The sequence below is a fragment of the Ovis aries genome, chromosome 1 (genome assembly GCF_016772045.2).
Source record: "Ovis aries strain OAR_USU_Benz2616 breed Rambouillet chromosome 1, ARS-UI_Ramb_v3.0, whole genome shotgun sequence".
Taxonomy (NCBI): Eukaryota; Metazoa; Chordata; class Mammalia; order Artiodactyla; family Bovidae; genus Ovis; species Ovis aries.
The window spans coordinates 250047832-250070409 of NC_056054.1; the positions used below are offsets into that span (position 1 = coordinate 250047832).

The following is a 22578-nucleotide window of genomic DNA, read 5'->3' on the forward strand; positions in this document are numbered from 1 at the left end:
AGAAATCTTTTCTAGTGTATACTTTAGCTTCCTGCTGGGGCACACTTGATATTTCCTTGAACTTTGGAAGAATGTATTTTCATTCATCAGGAAGACAGAAAGAAATGTTATTTCACTCTGTGCATTGAAAAGTAGGCTAGAAAGTCAAGGTCAGACAGAAAATCTCTGGCTGACGACCTCTTTAAACTGGAGACTACATGGCATGAACTACATGTACAACTGCGATGAGTTAAATCACAAACGTGTCTGTCTTCCTGTTTTAAGTTGGAAACATTTAGGCTTCCCAAGTGGCTCAGTGGTAAAGAATCTGCCTACCAAGCAGGAGTCCCGGGTTTGATCCTTGGGTTGGAAAGATCCCCTGGAGAAGGAAATGGCAACCCACTCCAGTATTCTTGCCTGGGAAATTCCATGGACAACGGAGCCTGGTGGGCTACACTTCACGGGATCACAGAGTCAGACACGACTAAGCGACTAAACAGCAGCAACATTCATGTTATAGTTTGTATGGATTCACTAGAAGGAGTGGAGCAGCTGTTCTTCCTTCCCTCCTACAGATCAAACCATGAAATTCGTCTTTTAAACCTGTACAGAGGATGTACACACAAGTATTTTACTGTTGTGAAAACAATGGGGTGGAGGAGCAGGTGCGGGAGGGGGGCATTGAGGCGTATTAAGGGGGTAAGGCCAGGAGCAGCACGTGCATCTCAGGTGGTTGATGCTACTGAAACACCAGGATGAGGTTCATGAGCACACATTAACTGACAGAGCATCAGCTCCTTTAAACTCACCAGTGCGAAAGGCCTATTATAGCTTCGGACCTGGCCCTGCCCTTGCCACGTGAACGCTAATGTCTCGTACTTCCATTTCCCAATTTCACAGCAGACCTGCATGCTCATAAATTAAACTGCATTACTCAGCATTATCCGTGTGCGTTCCAGGATTTGGTCCAAAATGGCCCAAACTACTGCCTATTTCAGCAGAACTCCCTTTGGCTACCACCTGTTAATATGTTATAGAGACATTAGAACAGTGATCTGAGAGTGCAGACCAGGCAGGTGGAGAACACACTTCCCTGCACAGAGGTCTGCCAGCAGGCGGGAGTGACCCAGGGCAGTGAGCATGAGGGGATACTGGTAGCAGCCTTTCAGACAGGGGGTGGGGCCCAGGCAGACCCACCTCACCAGAAACACAAAAGATGGTGTGTCTGCCAATCTTTCTTATAGAGAATCTGGAATATGAATGGCTAGAGTTGAAAGATAACTAATCAGTTCAAAGAAATTAAATAAAGAAAGCCCTGAATAGGGCTGGGTTTTTCACTTTCTAAGACGGTGGAGGGAATGCAAAAACATACTGAGATGCTAACCACTGAACCAGGTTATCAAAGGTAAAAGAAATACAGTGATGCTTTGCTTCCCAACATAATAGACTAAACACTGATACTTTTGTGATCAAAATAATGCGACTAATTCAGAAGGGCCTTTTAATATAAAGTTATAGCATCATCCTCAGAGGATGAGATGATTGGATGGTATCACTGACTCAATGAACATGAGTCTGAGCAAGCTCTGGGAGATGGTGAAGGACAGGGAAGCCTGGCGTGCTGCAGTCCGTGGGTCTCCAGGAGTCAGACATGACTGAACAACTGAACAACAAGTCTAGGGCTTTAGAGTCAGTTATTTTTATATGTAGTCTTTTATAGTATACTTGTCATGAATCTCATTTTCTAGATATTTAAATCTCGAAAGCATTATTATTATTTGTGCACAATCAGTATTTATTTATTTTTCTATTAGTTTTACTTTTGTTTGTGTCTATGTTTTTGTCTGGATCTTTTCCTTTCTGCCTAAACAACTATTTTGCTTTTTGACAATAATTGATAAAAATAAATTTTCTTACTATTAAAAAAGTTATAGTGTCATCCCTACCCCATTTGCCTGCCTCCCAAAGGTTCAGTTCAGTTCAGTTCAGTCGCTCAGTCGTGTCCGACTCTTTGCGACCCCATGAATCGCAGCACGCCAGGCCTCCCTGTCCATCACCAACTCCCGGAGTTCACTCAGACTCACATCCATCGAGTCAGTGATGCCATCCAGCCATCTCATCCTTGGTCATCCCCTTCTCCTTCTGCCCTCAATCCCTCCCAGCATCAGAGTCTTTTCCAATGAGTCAACTCTTCACATGAGGTGGCCAAAGTACTGGAGCTTCAGCTTCAGCATCATTCCTTCCAAAGAAATCTCAGGGCTGATCTCCTTCAGAATGGACTGGTTGGATCTCCTTGCAGTCCAAGGGACTCTCAAGAGTCTTCTCCAACACCACAATTCAAATGCATCAATTCTTCAGCACTCAGCCTTCTTCACAGTCCAATTCTCATATCCATACTTGACCACTGGAAAAATCATAGCCTTGACTAGACAGACCTTAGTCGGCAAAGTAATGTCTCTGCTTTTGAATATGCTATCTAGGTTGGTCATAACTTTTCTTCCAAGGAGTAAGCATCTTTTAATTTCATGGCTGCAGTCACCATCTGCAGTGATTTTGGAGCCTAAAAAAATAAAGTCTGACACTGTTTCCACTGTTTCCCCATCTATTTCCCATGAAGGTAGCCTCTTTAAATTATTTGAGGGGTTAAACATATGATGATAGCCATTGAGTCCTGTTAAGAAAGATAGGTTTAATTCATTTATATTTGTACCCTTCCCTTCTTCTTTCCTCTCATTTTCAATGTTTTTATTACTTTTTATTATTTTACTGGTTACCTTTTTATTTTAAATAGTATACTTTTATTTCTTGAGTCACAAATGATGCGTTCTTTATAACCATTCCCACTTCTTTCTTCCAAACAAATCCAGTTTTGTTGAAAGTAGCAATGTGCCATCTAAACAAATTATACTTCTCTGTTTTCCTTGTGAAAAGGACAGTCATGTCACTGTGTTCTAGGCAGTAAGATGTAAACAGTTGTGGATGGGGCTTCAGGAGAGTTCTACTGACTCAGCAGGTTGGGCTATTTTGCCCTTCCCCCCACTTTCTTCTTCCTTGGAACACAGATGTGATGGCCAGAGCCATAGCAGCCATCTTGTGGCCATGAGACAAGATGAACTAGTCTATATTCTAAGAATGACAAAGAAATCTGGAGGTATCCAGAAATACTTATGATAGCAGACCTGCTATACTACCCCTGAACTGCCTGCCTTCTAGCTTCTTTTTTTGGAGGAGAAGTTTATGCTCTATCTTGTTTAAAGCACTACATTCCCCATGTCTGTTACAATCAAATCTCTATTTCTTATTCATAAACTGTAGTCAGTATCAAGACTCTCTGTGAGGTAAGAAGAAAATACTGGAGCTTCTTTCCTGAACCATTTCCCTTCTGGTAGCTGTATTCTCACATTGCCCAGGGTGTTAGCATTATCTTTGTATTATGGATTTATAATAGATTGACTCCAAAAGTTGTATACCATTAAATAGCATTTAAGTCATTTTGACTGTGTGAATGTTCACTCCAGGGTCAAGTACCCTTGGCCCACTCAAAGGGAAGTTCTTAACATCAGCGTCAAATGAATTTTCTTTTCTCATGTTCCGTCAGGGCTTAAAATTGTGTCACGTTTTAATTTACATTATTATATAGCTTTCTGTTTTACTTGGATTTTTTTTTTCTTCTAGTTATGGTTGAGAGAGAAATGCTTTCACTCTAATCTCAGTTTACCCAGGCTCTCAGCAAACACCTTTTTCTTAGAGGCCCATCTTTTCCTCTTCTGCCTGGGACGTGCTCTGCCACCTGCACAGCTCTCATCCTAATTTCACCATTCTCCTAGGTTGTATCCCTTGCCTTCTACTTTATTAGTTTTTCTTCTTGGTTTTGCTGAAACACACTCCAGTGAACTTCTTAAGAAAGTGTGCCTCAGAGGTAAACTTTGATTCCATTCATGTCTAAAAATGTATTTACTTTGTCTTTATACTTAAATGATAGTCTAGCCAGATAGACGATTCTAGATTCAAAGTCATCTTCTTTTAGAAGTATGCAGCCATTGCTCATTATCTTTGACATCTAAGATTGCAAAGGAGAGGTCGGATGCCAGTCTTATTTTCATTCCTTTGTCTATGAACTTTCTTATTCCCTAGAAATCCTTGTCATCTTTTCTTTATCCTTAGTTTTCTGATTACTTCAGATCAAGCGTATTAGCAATTAGGTGATTTCAGTTGCAAGTCACAGGACACCAACTCAAAGCTGCTTAATGTTAAAAAACTTACTGGCCCACGTAATTGAGATGTCCTAGTTAGGATTGATTTTAGGAGCAGTTCAATCAGTGCTCTGGCTTGCTTCTCTGCAATTCTCTTGGTTTATGAAGCTGGGTAGGTCTCAAAACAATCTGGAGAGAACAGAAAACAAAGAAGCAAAGCAGAGGTTAATGAGCAAGGCAGTGCAATTGGAGCTTGGCATCAGAGAAGGCTCACCAAAGATCTTTGATTTTAAAATTTTAATTGTGGTAAAATACACATAACATAAAATTTATCATCTTAACCATTTTAAGTGTATAGTTCAATAGTGTTAAGTACACTCACAGTGTTATACAACCATCTCCAAAATTCACATCTTACAAAATTGAAGCTGTACTCCTCTCCAAACTCCCCATCCCCTCCTCCATCTAGTGTCTGGCAACCATTCTATTCTCTGTCTTTATGAGTTTAACTACTCTAGGCACCTCATGTAACTGAAACCATAGGGTAATTATCTTTTTCTGATGCTTATTTCACTTAGCAGTGTCCTTAGGTTTCATCTTATATTAAAGCATATACTAGAATTTTGTTTTTTGAAGGTGAAAAAATAGTCTGTTGTATGTAAATACCACATTTTGCTTATCTGTTCATCCATCATGAACACTTGGGTTGCTTCCACCTTTTAGCTATTGTGACTAGCTCTGCAAATATCTCTTTGAGACTCTGCCTTCAGTACTTTGGGGTATACCTAAAAGTAGATCTGATGACTCATATGGAAATTATATTTTTAATTTTTGAGGAACCTCTGTCCTGTTTTCCACAGTACTTGCACCATTGTACATTCCCAGCCATCGTGCACGAGGATTCGTTTCTCCACATCCTCATCAACACTTGTTGCTCTATGTATTTTTGGTAGTAGCCATGTGGAGGGGTATAAGGTAGAAGCTTAAAGTAGTTCTGATTTGTATTTCCCTAGTGATTCGTGATGTTGAATCTTTATGTGCTTGTTGGCCAACTTTATGTCTTCTTTGGAGAAATGTATATTCAAGTCCTCTTTTAATTGGGTTATTTGTTTCTGTTGTTGTTAAGGAGACTTTTTATGTTGCCCAGGGGAGCAAAGTTAAATAGGTACAAATGGATATAGTAGGTAAAAAAAGCATTCTAGGCAGAGGGACCAGGCTTCCACAAGTCACCAGGTTGTGCTGGGCCAGAAGCACAGACAAGCAGGCAGCCAGGCACCGAACCAGAAAAGACATAGTTGTCCCCACCTGGAGAGCTGGGGGGAGGAGGAAGTCCTCCAGGGGAGCCACTGAGGATGTGAAGACAATCCCACCAGATACATAGCTGATCTCAGGTCCCTGTGGGGATGTGCGGACAGTGAATGCAGTTGAGAGGGGTCTGTTAAGAGGCTCAGGAGGCAACTTCCCTTGAGATTAGATCCTGAGGGCCCAGGGTCAATCAAAAATCATGTTCAAAATAGTCCCTGGAAAATTCCCAGTACATTAGCCACATGGGGTCCAACATACCACCCCTCCCTGGGACCCACACAGAGGGATTCCCTCAAGGACAGGTGCAGTGTCTGGCTTGCAGCCCAGATGAAGTGGCTGCTGTGACTTTAGGGACCATGTCATGCAGAAGGTCTCTGTCTTTTTACACTGGAGTCACACTTGGCCAGCACCCACTGTAAGGGTGAAGCAAGAACCAAGGCCTCCTGAAGTATATCCACTTGGATGCTTCAGGCCACAGTTAACTTACTACCCGAGGGATAGCTGTGGCAGTTAACGAATTTCAGCAGCTTAGTAATAAAGTCCGGAGAGAGGTAGTACTAGGTTAAATCAGTGACTTAATGAGACCATGACTTTGGGTATCCCCTTATTTCTGCAGCTCTCTAGGCCTTTCCTACATGATGACACGAGGGCTGTGGCAGCCCCAAGTGGCTCATCCTACACCAGAGGCCAGAGCGGGGAGAGGCAAAGAAAGGGTCATCGTGTTGCTGCTCTTTTGTCCAGTCGGAAAATCTTTCCCAGAGGCCCCTCCTCTTACATCTCATTGGCCAGGACTGGGTCACATGCCCACGCCCAACCAATCACAGCAAAGGGGACAGACTGCCATGGTGCATGTGGTGCCATGGTTTCTGTATGAGTCGGTGTGCCTCCTCTTTGAGTAAAACCAGGTTTGTTGACAAAGTGAACGGGTGATCACTGCTACAGGAAGGACCAGCATAACTTCTGCCACATCATACTCCCTCTGGAACATCTGCTTGTGGAAGACAGTGAGCTTAAATAATTTCATTTTGGCTATATTTTCTTTCACACTTAAGTTATTTTGTTGATCTAGTGAGGCCTTCGCAGGCAAAATTCACCTGAGCCAGAAGCCTGTGGGAGGAAGCTTCTGTCTTAATTGTGGAGCAGATACCTCCAGATTTCTGTGTCTGGCTTTACCCCATCCTTTGGGCATGTGGTGGTCTGTAATTCATCTGGCCTGAGTGGGTTCTAACTCTATCCATTGAGCTTGAGGCTGGGGGACATTCCTGTTTCCCCTGCAGCCAGGACTCTCCTTGTCCAGGCCGCTGGGTAGCGACTCTGCTCCAACTCCCAGGAACCCCATGCTCTTGCCCTGTACCCTCATAGATTACCATGTAGCACAATGTCCTGTAAAAAATGCCAAAAGCCAGAGGGTGCCATTTAAATAATTTGGTTCTTCAGAAATCATAGGAGCAAATTAATATCTTTGCATAGTGGAAGGCACCAAGTCCTGACTTCGTGGGAGGGAGCCTGGTGCACGTCATCTGGAGTGTTGTGTATGACGTGCTGGTAGATATATTGGGCCTCTGATTCTCCCAGCCCAGGCCTAAGTTGCCTGAAACACCGACTTCTCTAAATCCCTCATACGCTGCATGTAGGGCTCATGCCCAGAGATAAATAGTGGCCACATTTGGCTTGCTCTGGCAGGAACAGATTGAATCTGTCTTGGACCAGTGATGTCTTTAATCAGGGCTGGCACAGGTGAATCCTGTTTCCTAACTTTTTAATGGAAGGCTTCCTCCTCCTCTTAGCATTGTATAAGAGGTGAGGCCCTGATGTGTCTCTTTCATTCATCTTCATGACACCCCCATGGATGGGTATTGGGATATCCTCATTTTTACAGAGAACTGGAGGGCTTGTTCAGAGGCATAGAGCTTGGAACAAAAAGACAAGCATTTTCCATTGCAAAGGTCCCCCAATTGCAAGCACAGGTAACCTCAGTTCAAGGCCAGACGTGCTCCTTGGGCTTCATTGTTTGAGTACACATGTCCTTGTATGCATGAGAAATGTTGACCTGCGCATCGGCTTCCTTGGAGACGTGGGCAGGGCCTGTGCTACCTCTCCTGCTAGTGGATTCTGAAGCAGTAACAGGCAAGAAACAAGACAAGATTTGTCTGTTAAAGATTCATAGAGGCTGCAGTAATTTCTATGAACTGCCTACCATTTGGCCCTCATCTCTAACCAGCACAAAAGTAATTGTCCATAGCATTAAATATATGTTGAATGAACTCGGTTAAAAATCTTAATTAATCACAGTCTAAAACCTGGCTCAAGTCTGATCTGGCTTCATAGATCACTGCACAGATTTGCAGTTATCTGCTCATGACCATTGCATTCTGCTTATAACTCAATAAAGAAGGGAAGATGGGCTGCTCGGCTTATAATTTCTGGAGGAAATTATATTACATGAGATGGGAAAGGATTGCTCTGGACTTGGTTATATTGTGCCCAGTGACATTCTCAAGTGAACACCTATCTTTCAGAAGAAAGACTTGCCAGCATCTCCCTCAGCCTCCACTGGCCTGTCCTGCCTTCATGGAGGTCCCAGCCGGCTCCTCAGCTTTCCAGGAATTTTTCAGGAGCTCCCTGTCACGCCCATTCCACCCCCCTGCTCCATGCCTGGAGAAACTTGACAGCAGCAGCAATTTGTTTTCTTTTCAAGTGAATGAATGAACAAGCAAGGTAAACAAGTTGCCTTCTTTGTTAGAATTTTTAATTTGATTTCAAGACTGGTCCTAAAATTCAGTCCAGAGGAACTAGGGATAGAATAGAAAGCAGTTGGATGGTGCACAGAGAGGGGTTGGAAGGTAAGTGATGAGCCTGGTGAAACAGGTTATGACCAGATTATAAGAGTTTATGGATGCCATGCTCAGGAATTTCAACACTACTCAGAATCTGATTGGGTGGCAGAGGATTTAGAGGGAACCAGATGTGCATGTTAAAAGATCCCTTGGGCAGCTAAGCTGAGGGTGTATCAGAGGTGAGACTGGAGACAGGAAACAGATTAAGAGTGCACTCAGGTCCAGTTGAGAAATAATGAGCCCCAGTCCAAGACAACAACTATGGAATTTGAGAGAGAGCTGGTTAATAAAGATATTACAGAGGTGGAGCTGACAGGCTGTCGAGGTCAAGGAGGGGGAAGAGCCCAGATGGCTGCCAGTTTTGAGGTTTGGTCCCTAGAAGGGCCTTGGTGCCGTCCCCTGCTCTCATTATGAACAGTTCTGCATTTTGCTGCCATAGAGGAACCCCCCCCCACTCCTGCCACCGCCCAGGGCTATAGAGGGTATGAAATGGCTTTCCCAACACTGTGTCTCACTGCCCCCTGTTGGACTGGAGCAGGGCCTCGGGCATGCACCCTGGACAAGGCCTGGGCAGAGACAAGAGAGGGAACAAAGGAGTCCGATGATGTGTCTGAAGGAGGAATCAGGAGCCTGGGTTGGGCCGGGACAAGACAGCAGACACAGGTCATGGGGTGAGAGCAAAATTCCAGTCCAAAAGGGAGCTGACACCCTAGATTGCGAGACAGAGTTTGAATGGGTTAAAATAAAGCAAATTGAAGACCAGGAAGCACTGGTTGTTGGAAGCAAGGGGGAAAGGAAGTTGGGAGGGTGGACAGACCTGGGGCTCTGCTCTTCTGGTTTGGAGGATGTTTCCTCAGCTGCCTCTTCCTGCTTCAGCCTAGATCAGTGCTCCCTGGCTCCCATTTTCATCTACTTTTCACTTTTATCTTGTCCCCCAATGAATAAGGTGAATATTCCTTATCTGCCTTCAACTCTTCATGAGAAGCACTGAGATCCTTGCCCTCAGGGCTTTACAGTCTGTTCTGCAAGAAAAGTGTGAGGGCTCAACCTTACAGACAGAGTGTCACCATGAAGAGGTCAGGAAAAGGAACACTTGACTTCCTGGTGGGCCACCAGGGGGAGCTCTGTGGGAGGGTTGGCTTAGAAGAGATTCTAGCTCTAGGAAGTGGCTTAACCAGAGACGCCCCCCCACCCCACCCCCAGAAGCAGAAAGACTGAGAAGACTCATCAGAACGTGGCAGGTGGTCCCAGCTTGGTGAGGAGGTGGAGCACACGGAGCAAACAGAGAGAACAGTCAGGAGACAATTAGGAGAGGTGGAATGAGGCCAGAGTCTCCAAGTCTCCTTCTGATGCCAGATGAAGGACCTGACCTAGCTCATAAATGCCAGTGAAGAACAAAATTACTGAAGATTTTATCACTGGCTTAGCACAAAGGCCCAGATTTTGTAAAGTGCTTGGTGCATAGTAAACACTCAGTAGTTTATCACATTGGTCTGAGTGATTGAACCCAAACTTTAGAACTACTTCATCTGCTCAGAATATTGAGAAAAGATTGGATTGGGCCATATTGGGGGTGGAGAGGTGATTCAAGAGTTCTCTCACCCTATCCTATGTGAAAGCCCTCACTGGGGGTGGGGGTGACTGTCCAGCCCACATCCGCTGCCTCTCTCCGGGATAGCATTGTACACTGGTGTGAGCCCCCGTCACCATGTGGGTACCATGGGACCCCACCCAGCCTGGGACTGTGACGCTATCCTGTCCCCAGTCCATCCTGACATCTCACGTTCAGCTCTCCCTTTATTCTGTGCAGTGGCCTGATGGCTTCTGATCATGCCATGCTCCTTCACTGCTTTGCCTTTGGTGGGGAGGGGAACTGAGATCACCAGAGCTCCTGTCTCTTATTTGCAGTTGCCCTAATTGGTACAAGAAAGTGATGAAATCCTCTAGTAGGGCAGGTCTCAGTTGTGATGAAAGGTGACCTCATGCAAAGAACATTGGATGCACTTGGAGGCTAATTGTATTGGAGGGACATGAGGAAGGATGATGAAGTGTCATAGCTAACTGGCAGGTCTTGATCATTGGTGACTGAAAACACAGATGAGGGCTACAGGCCGTCCAGAAACAGGTGTGGGAGGTGGTGAATTCTGTTTTGGACACACGGAATGGTTAGAAGTTCTGGAGAACCTCTTACGGGCCAGCACTGTTCTGAGTACCCTACCTGGTCAACTCCAATAATCTTCATGACAATCTGAGGAGGTATGTGTAATTATCTCCATTTTCCACATGGGTCACTGAGGCTCAGATAGTTGATTTAACTCATAACTGCAGAGCTATTCACCAAATACTTCTGGCTGTCTAACTTCAGGACACAGAGTCAGATTATATTTTCTAGCTTGTTGAAGTCAGGTGGGTTTGTTGGAAGTGACATGTGCCCATTTGACCCTCCAGAGCCTTCTTTTTCTCTGCTACTGTGAATGACTATTCCAGATAGTGACTCCTCCACTGACTTGGGTCCTGGATTGAGGACAAAGATGACACAGAGCCCTCAGTAAGCAAGGACTGGGAGTCTAAAGGAACATGAAATTAACTTTCATTGTTTTAAGCTACTGAGATTTGGGGGTTGTTTGTTAATGTACCTCACCTGGCCTCTCCTGACTGGCATGCTCAAGGTCACTCAGTTTGGAAGTACTTATTGGCTTTGAATCCACGTCTGTCTGGCTTGCTATCAAGCCAGTGCCAGATGGCCATCCATGGACCTATCGGGGCTCATAGCGGGGTCGTGAGTAGCACAATAGATTTGGGTGTCATCTCTACAGTTGGGTGGAGAAGGCAATGGCACCCCACTCCAGTACTCTTGCCTGGAAAATCCCATGGACGGAGGAGCCTGGAAGGCTGCAGTCCATGGGGTCACTAGAGGAAGGAATGGGGAGTTAGTCTGTGGACTTTGGCATGAGACTTATCTCTCTCCCTCATGTTCTTTCTCCCTGATGGTTTGTGGTCGGCTCCACATGCCTGCTAAGTAAGTAGGACATCATTGCTGCCTGCTGGGTCTGATGGTTCAGAGACGTTGGCTTGAGCTTGTCGACAGCTGCACACTCATAACATTGCTAAAAACTTCATAAACTCTGAAGTCTGGAAATAGCCCAAGTGATTTGAGGTTTTGCTCACTTGTAAATGTTTGAGTATTGTGTCCACAAATTGCAAATTGAGTAACTCAATTTTGAGGCACAGCTGTTATTTGGAAAAGACCCATCTAGGAACGCAAACTCCTTGCAAAATGATTGCGCTTCATTTTTGTCAAGTATCAGAAAACCATTAAACTGCCAAGCCATATGGCAAATGCCCACTCGAAGCAGAGCACGACAGCACACCATAATGAATCTGTTTTAGGGGGAAGGAGATAGGACAGAGTCTGGCTTTTGTGATCCACAGAAAAGCAGATTCACTACTGCACATTTCAGCCTTCTAGAGTCCTGAGTAAGGATTTTTCCTCCTATGAAAAATTCATATACAAAATTAAGTGATGGTAGAATTTTTTGTTAGGTGTATTTTCCCTGTCAAACAATATCCATTTGAGTTTCTGTATATAAAATAGGTTTAACAGTGACAATAGAAACTTAAAAGTTTACACAATTTTAATTTCTTTATATCCAAATTCAATAAACATTCCTTGTGTGTGTGTTAGTTGCTCAGTCATGTCTGACTGTTTGTGACCCCATGGACTGGAGCCCACTAGGTTCCTCTGTCCATGGAACTTCCCAGGCAAGAATACTAGAGTGGGTGGCCATTCCCTCAACCTAAACTGATTTAGGTTTAGTTGTATATAACAGAAAATAGAAAATAATAGTGATTTAGGAGATTATTTCTCTCCTCAGTTTAAAAAAAAAAAACACCTGGAGGTCAGCAATCTAGGTCCTCAGGGTCCTGACTTTCTCTTGGCTTGCTCTTTGGCACCCCATGGATTGTAGCTTACCAGGTTCCTCTGTCCGTGGGGATTCTCCAGGCAAGAATACTGGGGTGGGTTGCCATGCTCTCCTCCAGGGGATCTTCCTGACCCAGGGATCGAACCCAAGTCTCCCACATTACAGGCGGATCCTTTATCATCTGAGAAAAGCCCAGGAATACAGGAATGGGTAGCCTCTCCCTTCTCCGGGGGAACTTCCTGACCTAGAAATCGAACTGGAGTTTCTTGCATTGCAGACAGATTCTTTACCAGCTGAGCTACCAGAAAAGCCCTTCTCTTGGCTTATTCTCTGCCAAGCCTGGAGTTGATCCTCATAGTCAAGGTCCAAGCTAGCTTCCATACTCCAGTAGTCATGTTCTAGACAGCAGGAAGGGAGAAGAGGAGAAAAGCATGCCTTTCCCTTTTAAATAGAATTACTGGAAGTCCCACTCAACACTTCTATTCATAGATCACTGGCCAGGCCTTAGTCATGTGGCCTCACCCTGCTGCACAGGATACTGGGGAATGCAGCAGCATGCCCAGCCAAAGGCTGGGAGAGGGAATGCTGGGAGCTCATGCAGACTCTGTCCTACCTGACGTCCTCAGCACCTGCAGGATTAGGAGGACAGGGCCAGATTTCCTTTCGCCCTATACCTCCAAGGCACTAGCACAGTCTGCTACTTCATGCTCCTCATAGCAGACCCCAGGCACCGCTTCTCACCTGTTACCTCCTCTGATACCTTCATTTGAAGTTGACGATTTGACTGTGATTTGCGGCAGGTTTCGTCAACTTCAGAAGATGCTGCCTCTACCTGAGTGACATTAAACTATTCATTCCTCTGCTTCTCAATATCAACTCAACTCAATTCTAAGATAAGCGATGCTTCAAGTTTATTGTTACGGCTAGAACTAGCCTAGAAGCTAGGTTTCCCAGGTGGCTCAGAGGTAAAGAATACACTTGCCAATGCAGGAGACATGGGTTTGATCCCTGGATCAAGAAGATTCCCCTGGAGAAGGAAATGGCAACCCACTCTTGCCTGGAAAATCCCATGGACAGAGGAGCCTGGCAGGCTGCAGTCCATGGGGGTCACAAAGAGTCAGACATAACTTAGCAACTAAAAGTCAAACGAAAAGAAACGACAGTAGTGGTATGTGAGAGTGGTCTTTTAGGGGAGCCCTCTCCTATGGCAGCAACTCAAGCTGATCTGAGCGAGTTACCTCCCAGGTTGGGAATGCTGACATATTCCTAAAACCTGCCAGGTTTCGATCATGGGTGGCTATGAAATGGTAGGCTCTTTTTCAAGCAAGGTGAACAGGTTGAAGTGGATGTGAGGTTGATGAATTCTGTTCTAAGTATAATGAAAGGGGAGAGAAAGGAGCTAATATTCCTGGAGAACCCACTATGGGCCAGGTACTGTGCTAAGTGGGTCAACTCCAATGACCCTCAAGACAGCCCTAGGAGGTATGTGTAGTTATCTCCATTTCCCATGTGACTGAGGCTCGGAGAAGTTGATTAGACTCTTCACCAGAACTCAGGCACCAACCTTTTCCTTCCAGGCACGTTGGAAGAATCAGCACCAATGTATGCAAGGTTTCCACACAGTGCCCAGCCTGTCACTCAACAAACCTTGTAGCTGCTATTCACTTCCTCCCTCCTATAACAGTGAAATCAGTCCCAGCTCCTGAGTGTGGGGTTGCAAGAGACCTCATTCCATTCCTTGGCCTCCTCCAAATGTTTTGAAAGTTCTCAAAACTGAAGAGCCAGGCTGCCTGCTTTCCTGCGATCCTCATAATTAGGACGAGTGCTTAATTGGCATGTTTGTTTCCTCCAAGGGGTGGCTGGCGGAGGCGCCTCACACGACAGAGGAGGCTGGGTCTGCTGTTGTTCTTAGCAGTACTGCGTGCCCATAGCAACAGCAAGCAGATCTGGTAAAGTTGAAAGAAAAAGTGCCCCAGAGTTTGTGTGAAGGTTGATTGCCCTGGAGAAGTTGACGCAGTCGTGCAGATGGAGATGATCTCCCTGGGCCCTAAAAACTGTGCTCGTCAACTCTACAAATCCAAACTGCGTCTCTGTTTTCTTTAAGATGAGGAGTCCAGTCAAGAGGTCTGTGTAATGAAAGATGTTTGTGGAATCCATTTCTATTCTGCCCGAAGCCATCTGCTTTATGTCTAAAATAAACAGGGATGTTTTCAACCACTATCCCCAGGCCAGGTCGTGTTAGAGTTACTCTCCTCAGGGAAAGGTAAATTGACTGCCTTCCCAGCAATGAGCATTAGTACATTACATCTGCAGTGACAACACTTAACCTTCCCGGCTCGCCTTTCCTTTCTGTGTCTCTGCGATGACCTGTGACAAATGGGCTGAGGGTTACATTTGTTAGAATTTAGTGCATGTGGGGTCACTGGCCAGTACACATTACCTGGTGATTGAGGTGAAATGTAGGCAACAGGAAAAGTCATCCTCTGGGAAGCTGGGGACTGCCTAACCTTTGCCAAGCAGAGGGCCCTGGGGGTAGCAGCCATCCTGGGGCTTGCTTCCTGGCACACCATCCTGGGAGGTCTTGAGAGCTCTTAAAATCCTTCAGAGGTTCCTCATTGCCTATAAGATGAAATCTAGGCACCCCGCCCCCAGACCCCTTGTAGGCCTGTGTGATCCTTGCACTCTCTGCACCCTCACCTTGGGCCGCTTGCACAATGGCTCACATCACATAGGGTCCCATAGCCAGTGTGTTCATCACTGTCCTTAAGTGGTGGTTTCTGAACCTTTGCAGTGCTGGTCCCTGGTCCCGACACACTCTTCGATATCCTCCTTACTGGCTCAGTTCCTGAGCCTTTCCTGCCCCAGTTTGAAGGTCACCTCGAGAGCCTGCCCCAAAGAAGTGAGTGTATGAGTTTCCTGTGACTGCTATAACAAACTACCACACATTATTGGCTTAAAACAACACAGTTTTACTTTCTTATAATTCAGGAGGTCAGAAGTCTGAAGTCAAGGTGTCAGCAAGGCTGCACTCCTTTTCGAAGCTCTAGGCAAGACTGTTTCCTTGTGGGCCCGACGTGCACTGCTCGGCCACAGTCCCTCCCTCTGTCTTAGTGCTAGCAGCAAAGCATCTTCTTGCCTCTTGATCGCTGCTTTGGTCCTTACGTCTTTCCCTGTGACTGTCGTGCCTCCTTCTTATTAGGACCCTAATCATGTTAAAATTGGGCCCACCTTGGATAATTCAAGGTACCCTCATTTCTGATCCTTAATTTAATAACACCTTCATAGTCTTCCCACCTGGCAAAGCCACAGCTGATGACCATCAGGGCAGAGGAGCGACCTTGGTGTCAGTGTGCAGGAGGCCCGTATATCCCTGTTCATGGAATCCTGGCATCAGAGGTGGTACAACAGGGCAGGAACATCTTGTTTGATTTCAGCCTGAGTTGGGTAAACTGGAATCTTGGGGAGGAGCCCTGGGTGTTTCTGGGAAGCTGGAAAGGTTAGCTTATATCCCTGGAAGGCACAGTCTTGACTGCTTGGGACAAACAAAGAGAGGAAGTCAATATCTGAAAAGGAGGTTGCTACAAACTGGTTCCAAATAGGAAAAGGAGTACATCAAGACTGTATATTGTCACCCTGCTTATTTAACTTCTATGAAGAGTACATCATGAGAAACACTGGGCTGGAAGAAGCACAAGCTGGAATCAAGATTGCCGAGAGAAATATCAATAACCTCAGATATGCAGATGACACCACACTTATGGCAGAAAATGAAGAAGAACTAAAGAGCCTCTTGATGAAAGTGAAAGGAGAGTGAAAAAGTTGGCTTAAAGCTCAACATTCAGAAAATGAAGATCATGGCATCTGGTCCCATCACTTCATGGGAAATAGATGGAGAAACAGTGGAAACAGTGTCAGACTTAATTTTGGGGGGCTCCAAAATCACTGCAGATGGTGATTGCAGCCATGAAGTTAAAAGACACTTACTCCTTGGAAGGAAAGTTATGACCAACCTAGATAGCATATTCAAAAGCAGAGACATTACTTTGCCAGCAAAGGTCCATCTAGTCAAGGCTATGGTTTTCCCAGTGGTCATGTATGAATGTGAGAGTTGGACTGTGAAGAAGGCTGAGCGCCGAAGAATTGATGCTTTTGAGCTGTGGTGTTGGAGAAGACTCTTGAGAGTCCCTTGGACTGCAAGGAGATCCAACCAGTCCATTCTAAAGGAGATCAGTCCTGGGTGTTCTTTGGAAGGAATGATGCTAAAGCTGAAACTCCAATACTTTGGCCACCTGATGTGAAGAGTTGACTCATTGGAAGAGACTCTGATGCTGGGAGGGATTAGGGGCAGGAGGAGAAGAGGACAACAGAGGATGAGATATCTGGATGGCATCACTGACTCTATGGATGTGAGTTTGGGTGAACTCCAGGAGTTGGTGCTGGACAGGGAGACCTGGCATGCTGTGATTCATGGGGTCGCAAAAAGTTGGACATGACTGAGCGACTGAACTGAACTGAACTGGTCAGAAACAGTCCCTCATTCTCTCATTCATGCCACATATATTCCTGTCATGTGTAAGTCTATTGAAAGTTAACAGGAAGGCTGGGACCAAACCTATCTGTTCATGGAATCGGTGGACTCAGAGCACCTGTGTGCCAGAACTCTGCAGAAGTTAAAGGGCCTAGATGAATAAGAAACTTCCTTGTAGGAGTTCACCTTCTACTTGAGGAAGAGCGACCTGGAAACAAAGCAATGACAAGTCTGTGGTCAGATGAAAGAAGAAAGTGATAAATGTGTAATATCTAACAGGTACAGTTAGTACAATGGGAGAGGGAGGCATTGGGTAGAGACTAAGGAAAAAGCCTTGAAGACAGGAGCAAGGTTGGTGTTTCAGGTGGTTGGAAGAGCATTTGCACAAGTGAGGAGAAAAGAGCATCGTGTTGTATCTGAGGAAAGGATGAGAGGCTGTTGGGCTTCCTAGGTGGTACAGTGGTAAAGAATCCACTTAATGCAAGAGACACAAGAGAGATGGCTTCAATCCCTCATTCGGCAACATCCCTTGAAAGAGGGCCTGGCAACCCACTCCAGTGTTCTTGATGGGATAATCCCATAGACAGAGGAGCCTGGCAGGCTACCGTCCATGGGGTCGGACAAAGCGTCGGACACGACCGAGCACACAGCACGATGAGATGCTGTTGGGATGACTGTACAGTAGGAGGCAGGATCCAACAGTGGAATCTGTTTGCTTTGCCTTCAGCTTAATGATAAATTCCAAGAAGACCATGTGCCACTCTCTCTACTTGTTAAACCCTTCAGCTGCAATTACTGCTCATTCTGTGGACCTCCCATTAAATGCTTCTTGATGAGAAGCATTTCCCAGTAGCAAAAGTCCCCCACACTTGCTTCATCTCACTGGATAATATGACATGATAGAGCAGATGGGTCACATTTTTTTTCCTCTCTTTAATTCTGTTTTATAGATGAGTCATTTATGGCGTGCATCCAGCTTCTGAGATGTGTTCAAATTTGAGCCGGGTTTATTCTCTGGTGGACCCCAGGAGGGAGTCCGTCTCAGTCCTGTCATTGTATTCCTCTGGGTTTGGGCTTGGGAGGGTGTTTAGTTGAAGCCAGCTGGAGTGTACAAATGATTCAACAATGCAGGTGCACTGACTTTGTTCCTGAGCCTGGGAACCCTCCCGCCTGAGGCACGGTTAAGACAGAGCAAGTCGCTCCATGTGAGGAAAGAAAAGACAGACAGACACTTACTACATATGATTTATTCTCCTTCCAACATGGCACTGCATCACACTGATGCCACCATTCAAACTAACGTTCTAATTTACAGTTTCTGGGGACTTTGGGAACATGCATCAATACCCCAGGTTACCTGAGATGCTGCAGGTAGATGTTTTAAGGGCTCTAAAAACATGATATTTTGTCAAAATAAAATAGAATTTTGAAAGGCCTCCTAACAATTGTAAAAACAACAACAACAATAAGACAAACAAACAGAAACAAAACAAAACCAGCCATCCTCTTCAGCTACGCTCATCACAAGACTGCTCCTGTGAGTAGCTCAGCACACTCTGCAGATACTCTCTCATTAAAGATCCGCCCTCCCTTGGAAAAAGCCAGGGGCAGCAGCTCTCACACGCAGGCTACTTTCTTCTCACATAGCAGGGGGTGTCCCTACTGCCTCAAAGGAAGTGAGAAGCAAACCACAGCCTGCCTCAGTTGAGACTTTTTATCTTCACACCACTGTAGCTCAAAATACTCCCAGGACAACTTCTGTATGTACCTGAGGAGGTGCTTAAGCCTTCCCAGTAACAGGACATGGGTCCACTCGCCCGCTGGCTGGTGCCCTTTCAGTCTCCACCCAGGCCTCCTCTGGGCCAGGCTCTGTGCTGGAAGTTGAGATCAAAAATGAAGAAAACACCACTCCTTCTCTTAAGGGGTTTACTCTCTGGTTGGGAAGACAGACACAAGAGTAGGTTTTTCCAAAAAATGTGGTATGTGAGTTACTAAAGGTGAGCAGAGATCAGTTAGCCTAGGTGTCAGGAAAGCCAGTGTGGCAGATGCTGTGAATTAACTAATCCTATTCCCAGCTCCCTTTTCCCTACTGCTTCCAAACTGGAGGCTACAAAGCTAAAGACTTGCTCTTCCAGCTTCTCTTGCCTAGAGTGGCCACTCAACCTATGGCCATGAGGCAGAAGCAAAATCTACAGAAAAGTTCTTTAAAAACTTTTGTGTTCTTGCTTAAGAGGGGCATCCAGTCTGTATTGCTCTTTGCTCCTTCTTCCTGGCTTGATTATAATCATGATGGATGTGGCTATAGCAGCAATCTTGCTGACCTCTTGTGACCACTAGGGAAAAGTGAACAAACTGTAGGTCATTGTTTAGCCAGTGATCCAGTGCCAGCTGCTGCCTACTCCCAGATATTTCATAGCCAGGACATGGAAACAACCTAGATGTCCATCAGCAGATGAATGGATAAGAAAGCTGTGGTACATATACACAATGGAGTATTACTCAGCCATTAAAAATAATACATTTGAATCAGTTCTGATGAGATGGATGAAACTGGAGCCGATTATACAGAGTGAAGTAAGCCAGAAAGAAAAACACCAATACAGTATACTAACACATATATATGGAATTTAGAAAGATGGCAATGATGACCCTGTATGCAAGACAGCAAAAAAGACATAGATGTGTATAGTGGACTTTTGGACTCAGAGGGAGAGGGAGAGGGTGGGATGATTTGGGAGAATGGCATTGAAACATGTATACTATCATGTAAGAATCGAATCACCAGTCTATGTCTGATGCAGGATACAGCATGCTTGGGGCTGGTGCATGGGGATGACCCAGAGGGATGTTGTGGGGAGGGAGGTGGGAGGGGGGTTCATGTTTGGGATCGCATGTACACCCGTGGTAGATTCATGTCAATGTATGGCAAAACCAATACAGTATTGTAAAAGTAAAATAAAGTAAAAATAATAAAAAATAAAAAAATAAAGGATGAAACTATTCCCCCCCCCCAAAAAAAGAAAGAAAACAAATAAAACTTTATTTATTTAAGTCGTTGAGATTAGCTTCTGGAACTTGCAGCCAAATACCTCCCTAACTGATAACAAACACCTAGCAGGCAGTCAGGAGATAATGATTGAAGTCACCTAAGTAATATGATCACCTGAGTTGAGTCTTAACAGATTGGGATGTACTGTGAATATTCCAGTTGGAAGAAACTGAAGTAGCATATATTGGGTTGGCCAAAAAGTTTAAGATGTTATGGAAAATCCAAACAAACTTGTTAGCAAACCAAAAATAGAAGCACTTGAAGTTGAAGCAGAAGGCATGAGGAGCTCACAGAGAAACCACTGACAAGAAGTTTATCACAGCTAGACTATAAAGTGTGAAGCAAGCAGTAGTTGGATACAGCTGGTACAGGCAGCAGCAGGGGCCAGATTAAAACAGTTTCCTCCAGTACAGAGAGGAACCAGGTTCCAGTCACCAAGGACTCTCCATGTTACCCTTCTGACTGCAGAATTATAGCCAAGGCCAACATAGCAAGAGGAGTAAGGAAGAAGTAAATGCATCCCCCTTGTTGGTCACTCTATTAGTTACCTGTTGCTGCATAACAAATTACCCCCAAACATAGCTTAAAATGTCACACATTTATCATCTCACAGTTTCTGTGAGCCAAGAATCTAGAGGCGGCTCCACTAAATTGGGGTGTCTGGTTCAGAGTCTCTTACAAGGTTGCAGTCAAGGTGTTCATGGGGCTGTGGTCTCATCTGAAGACTCAGCTGGGAAAGATCCACTTCCACGTTCTCTCCCATGGTTGTTAGCAGGACTCAGTTTCTCGCAGGCTGTCATCACCAGAGGACTTTCCATTCTTTGCCCAGTGAGTCTCTCCATGAGGGAGCTCACAACATAGTGGCCAAATTCTTCAGAATGAGCAAGAGAGAAAGTGAAAGAGGTGAACAAGAGGGAAGCCAGAGACTTTGTAATCTTCTCTGAGACGTGGAATCCTCTAGTGAGGAGTCTAGTGGAATCTTCACTAGAAGCAAGTCAGTAGGCCCTCTCCACATTCAAAGAGAGGGGTCTACAGGTAAATACCAGGAAGTGAGGATCACAAGGAGCGTTTTTGAAGGGTGCCAAGAGAAACCCAATTAAGACGGTAGGCACTGAGAGAGGGCATCAGAGGGCAGAAAGACTGAAACCACAATCACAGACAGCTAGCCAATCTGATCACACGGACCACAGCCTCATCTAACTCAATGAAACTAAGCCCTGCCATGTGGGGACATCCGAGACGGATGGGTCACGGTGGAGAGGTCTGACAGAATGTGACAGAATGTGGTCCACTGGAGAAGGAAATGGCAAACCACTTCAGTATTCTTTCCTTGAGAACCCCATAAACAGTATGAAAAGGCAAAAAGATAGGACACTGAAAGATGAAGTTCCCAGGTTGGTAGGTGCACAATATGCTACTGGAGATCAGTGGAGAAATAACTCCAGAAAGAATGAAGGGATGGAGCCAAAGAAAAACAACAACCAGTTGTGGATGGGACTGGTGATAGAAGCCAGGTTCGATGCTGTACAGACCAATATTGCATAGGAACCTGGAATGTTAGGTCCATGAATCAAGGCAAATTGGAAGTTATCAAACAGGAGATGACAAGAGTAAACATAGACATTCTAGGAATCAGCAATCTAAGATGGACTGAAATGGGTGAATTTAACTCAGATGACCATTATATCTACTACTGTGGACAGGAATCCCTTAGAAGAAATGGAGTAGCCATCATAGTCAACAAGAGTCCGAAATGCAGTACTTGGATGCAATCTCAAAACGACAGAATGATCTCTGTTCATCTCCAAGGCAAACCATTCAATATCACAGTAATCCAAGTCTATGCCCCAACCAGTAATGCTGAAGAAGCTGAAGTTGAATGGTTCTATGAACATCTACAAGACCTTCTAGAACTAACACCCAAAAAAAGATGTCCTTTTCATTATAGGGGACTGGAATGCAAAAGTAGGAAGTCAGGAAACACCTGGAGTAACAGGCACATTTGGCCTTGGAGTATGGAATGAAGCAGAGCAAAGGCTAACAGAATTCTGCCAGGAGAACACACTGGTCATAGCAAACACCCTCTTCCAACAACACAAGAGAAGACTCTACACATGGACATCACCAGATGGTTGACACCGAAATCAGATTGATTATATTCTTTGCAGCAAAAGATGGAGAAGCTCTATACAGTCAGCAAAAATAGGACCGGGAACTGACTGTGGCTCAGATCATGAACTCCTTATTGCCAAATTCAGATCGAAATTGAAGAAAGTGGAGAAAACCACTAGACCATTCAGGTATGACCTAAATCAAATCCCTTAGGACTATACAGTGGAAGTGAGAAGTAGATTTAAGGGACTAGATCTGATAGACAGATTGCCTGATGAACTATGCATGGAGGTTCATGACATCGTACAGGAGAGAGGAATCAAGACCATCCCCAAGAAAAGAAATGCAAAAAAGCAAAATGGCTGTCTGGGGAGGCCTTACAAATAGCTGTGAAAAGAAGGGAAGCAAAAAGCAAAGGAGAAAAGGAAAGATATACCCATTTGAATGCAGAGTTCCAAAGAATAGCAAGGAGAGATAAGAAAGCCTTCCTCAGTGATCAGTGCAAAGAAATAGAGGAAAACAATAGAATGGGAAAGACTAGAGATCTCTTCGGAGAAGGCAATGGCAACCAACTCCAGTACTCTTGCCTGGAAAATCCCATGGGCAGAGGAGCCTGGTAGGTCTCGTCCATGGGGTCATGAAGAGTCATACA

At 45.0% G+C, this 22578-nt stretch overlaps 1 protein-coding gene and 1 long non-coding RNA gene across 3 annotated transcripts in view; one reads left to right on the forward strand and one right to left on the reverse strand.

The window, feature by feature from the left end:
- NMNAT3 (nicotinamide nucleotide adenylyltransferase 3) overlaps positions 1–22578 on the forward strand; it is a 123498-nt gene that overhangs the window by 35297 nt on the left and 65623 nt on the right. The gene's annotated exons all lie outside the window — the stretch shown is intronic.
- The window catches only part of LOC121817255 (uncharacterized), a 98730-nt gene continuing 94144 nt past the window's right edge, over positions 17993–22578 (reverse strand). Inside the window, exon 7 of the long non-coding RNA XR_006057085.2 lies at positions 17993–20685. This is a non-coding gene — a long non-coding RNA (uncharacterized LOC121817255). The remainder of the gene's footprint in view (positions 20686–22578) is intronic.